Genomic DNA, 4,646 nt, shown 5'->3' with positions numbered 1-4,646 from the left:
GTAGTCAATCCATTCCTTAGAATAATATCAAACCCTGTTATCTTCCAGGATATCAATTCTACACAACTTATTGCCAGGAATCTCAATTTCACCATTGGTACTTACTTATTTAACAACTACACGTTCTTGACTTACTAGTCCTTGAGTCACAATCTTATCAACTCAGCAGGGTAATTCATCTTATCAACAAAACCTTGAGAGATAAACAATTAAGTTTCTCTCACATCTTTTAATACTTTAACGCTTAAGGTATTCACCATTATCATTCAAGTCACCGCATAGCATACGTATTCTGAATAACCTATTTCATAAACAATTCATAAACTATTGTTCTTGGAGACGTATTTCTTATTGGAGTAGATCCCCTTGACTCTTAGTGGATCCTTCACTGGGGCTAGTGATTTGCAATCCTCGTCATGTGTCCGTGTTTCCTTTCCATGCATAAGAGGTAGATGGAACTTCGTCTACTTGATTCAGGATATGTTAATTTATATTTGAAAACTTCTTGCGAAGATCAACAGTACAACGAAATGACTAGAAGGATTCAAAATTCAACAAAAATTAAAGTTGAAAAGAAAGAAGAGGTAAGGATTTAAATATGAATGACACAACCACATTGGTACTTAAGATGGCCAGTCTTTCATACCATATGGCATACAACACATGATTAGGTGGCGTCCCACCCGACTCTTCATCATTCTGACAAAGTGTCTCACCATAACACTGTTTGTCCCAATCTAGAAAACAATACTTAAGGGAAGCAAATAAATTTGAAAGGAATAGAATATCTTCTTTTTCAATATTATAGAAAAGAGTTCATTGGAGGGAAGAAGTTCATACATTTTTAGGAATTGAGAAGGAATATACGTGGTAATATTGAAGACAAGAACGATACCACTGGTTACCATCCACATTTCATTTGTATTCATCTTTCGACTCGTTCGATCATATCCCAATTGCGTCATATATCAACTTTAGTAAGTCCGCTGAAATGTCTTCACAATCAAGCATTATAATGAATTCTTACTTGCTAAGTTTTGCGTCTTTAACATCGCATTTACACATATAATATCTTAATAATTCGATTATAATGGTGTTCCTACCTGATAACTTCGAGATTCCTCTTTTAATTTAGAATAACCACATGCCATTCGACATAACGATCCTTTTGTTAATAATATTCTGCTTTTAGAGAGGTCTGGAAATCTTTCCAAACTTCTTTGATCACGCTCCGGCTTCTGTTAAACCAACGAATTCTTCGAACTCTGATAATCCTAGTAATTGAATGTATAGTTACTCCGTACACTGATTAGGTTATAAATTTTATCAAACAATACTTACACTTACTGTTAGGAATAATCAACTTCTTCATAATCTTAGGTTACTTCGTTCCCGGAATTAGCAATACTAAGTCTGAAACAACATCCTTCTAAATAATCCGGGCTTTCCAGCAAACAAGAAACTCAAGTAGTAACTTGACAACCAATGTTTAAAAATCATTTTATTCGAAAAGGCTTTTAGAAATTTGTAAAGGAAAATCTTTTTCGAAAACTTGTTTAAAAAGTTTGGAAAATCACAAACCTGGTTGTTCTTACTATATGAGTTGGTTGTTATCCTTCCGACCTATAACAAAATACCATATTAAAGAAATAATTACATAAAAATTCATTCACTCCAATCTACCTTTTCTCCTTTATCGGGTCCATTTGCCTTCCTTAATCGACGAAAACTTCAATTGTCGTTGCATAATATCTTATTCGTAGCTTCACGTCAAAGCTTCCATACTGGTAATACTCCCGACATTCTCATTACAGCAGTTAAGTAAAAGAGGCTATCCAATAGTCAATAAGTCTATTTCATAGAACAAAGTTAGCTCGTATCACATCACAACACTACTTTATATATCGCATTTATCATAGCACCATCATTTAATTCTACCAAAATTCCAGATTTATACCTTTCTCTTTAACTCTTTTCAAGATTCATCTAATTCATCCCGTAATTATTCACGGGTGGCTTAGTCATTAATGGCTTCTTTTAACCCGATAACAGCTATCCTCTGAAACACTTAAATCTCATTTCTAAACTTCTTCTCACCTTTACTTATATCTCAAATGCTCACCATTTACTGTAGCTCTCGAATCCATCCTCGTAGGTACAATCGCTTCATAGGACAGGTTCTAAACTGGGTGTATAGAACAGGATGTAGGGTAAACTAAAGAGATACGCTCACAGCCGAATGTCCAGTGAAAGAAGAATACTCAGATGGAGGTTCCTCAATAGGTAATCTCATATCAAAAGGTGGAAAAGTAGCGTAGAATAGCTTGAAGAAATGTAATCGTCATAACAGAAGGTAGTTCCATTAATACTGGTGGAGGAACAAGGGGCAAATCCAATCTGAAAGAAGATGATGGTCCTCGAACGGAAAGCTCCAAACGATCAAACGACATCGGGAAATCAGGATCTGCCATTTCCATTGACTGGAAATCACGTCGCAAGCTGAGAATCCTGAATCGCAATACGAATTATACCGGAGACCTACTATACCATCGCACTAAACCTCACAACGTCTTATCTTTGTATTTCCTATTTCTAATCCTAAACCTCTACCCAATCCTGACAATTAAGGCTTGTTTCAGTGACTTATAACCTGTAGCTCTGATACCAACCTGTGGCGCCCTCCAAACCCGGGTCAGAAGTTTGGGGTCCACAACACATATACAATATATAAACCTGAATAAGAAATATTATTTGCAATGACCCTGCTTTACATAACCACGGATCGCAACAGGTTAAAGTATGAAAATAAGCCACAACCTTAACTTTATTACAACGTATCAAATCCCAACTAATTTAACTTACAATCTGACTATCTCTATACCGCATGAAGCTTCTGCTAGCTTGATTCAACTCACTGGAACCTTAGCCCGCACTTTGGACTGAGGAACTTCACTATCATCCATATTCTTTTCAACTTTAAATATATAAAAAATCGCAAGGGTGAGCTAACGAGCTCAACAAGTCATAATAGCGATAACTGAGGTTAAACAATGATCAAGTGAAATGATTCAGATGAATCAAGTTTCTTTTTAACTAATCATTAGAATTGGATATTCATTTTAAATTTTAAAAACCAAGGTTAGGCTGTTGATCAGTCACACACTAACCCCGAGCAAGCACATAGCACTGCTCTAATTACTGGATCCAAGGCACACATTGGCCTAACTTGACCATTGGTATGGTCTGACCACGAATCTGGTCCACACATATATAAAAACTATCCAATTCTAAAGCAGTTCAATACGATAAATAATATAATTCGATAACACAAGATCATACTCAATAAAGATTAAATATTTGAATAAAACATAAGGAAACTCATGGATATCACAAGGGTATATCAGGGTATGTAAAAGAAACAGCTTTTAGTGTGTATAAGGGTCAGGTATCAGACCAGTAATGATGTTTCAGGGTATGGTTCTTTGATGTTATTAAAAATGTTTGGAGTATAAAAATTCATGTATTTTCGAACAAATTTTCTTCCAGTGTTTGGTGTTTGGTAGTTATACATTTGGGAAGTAGTATCGTATTTGTGTGATTTGATATCTTGAGGATCAACAAAGGATGGTTTACAAGGAATAAGGCTTATGGCTCAAGATCAAGAAAATCAGGGTTCAAGGTTTAATAGTTTAAAGCACTTGCAGTATAAAACATGAGTTATTTTGAATAATAGCGATATGTTATGAAACAGTTCGAAAATATTGGTAATATATATCTTGAAGCAAAGTTCAGAAATACTTGCCTTACAAGGCTTTATAACCATTATTGATCAATTCTGGATCAACTCTGCCGCTTAGGCTTTTACGTTCAACCACTATATCATTCTGGATTCGACCTCCACACTCAGGTCTTCCTGTTGAAACTCTACTGAACTCGTCGACTGATCACTAGGTTATCTTTAGTCCATCGTCCACTTTCAGGTTCCCGACTATAACCTACAGGGTCGAAATACCCTATGTTAGACGTCTAGGTATGCTTGACATATCCTTGATACTAATTCTTACCCAACGATATTCAAACCCGACTCGTAATTATTCATATTAAAATAACACAGAAAATAATTAGGGTTCACATTCTCGAAATCGATCTAGTGTTTATTTTCAGAAAATACGTATACTTATCATTTTACGAAATTAGGGTTACTGTGTTTTGGTCAAAACATAAAATAAAAATAAGAGATTAAGTAGTAGTGAGACGTCGGTACGGAGTTGCGTCAGCTGTGGATATAGACTAGGCTAAGGGACGAACTTCATCTCTTCTATTCTCTTCACTTACGCCTTACACTTCCGCTGAGTCTAACGAGGCTCAGGTGCGGAGCCTTCCACTGTGGACCGAGACTACGCAAAGGCAGAACACCATAGAAACTTCACTGACTTTATCATATGATTTCGCTACGCTCAATAAGAACCCGGAATAGCGGAAATAGGTTCGTGTTCCGCTTCCAAAGTCAGTCGTCTTTGCCCAAAGTGTGTGTGAACTTCAGACGACTCTCCAGTGGTTCCATTCCTTTTTACTGTACTTCTGGGTCAACCCAACCCGAATGAGAAGAAGAGGGTCAGCCAAACTGCGGTCCACTTTGTACGCTT

This window comes from Apium graveolens, chromosome 5 (genome assembly GCF_009905375.1).
Source record: "Apium graveolens cultivar Ventura chromosome 5, ASM990537v1, whole genome shotgun sequence".
NCBI lineage: Eukaryota > Viridiplantae > Streptophyta > Magnoliopsida > Apiales > Apiaceae > Apium > Apium graveolens.
The sequence above is the reverse complement of the archived record's forward strand: the minus strand, read 5'-3'. Positions refer to the sequence as shown.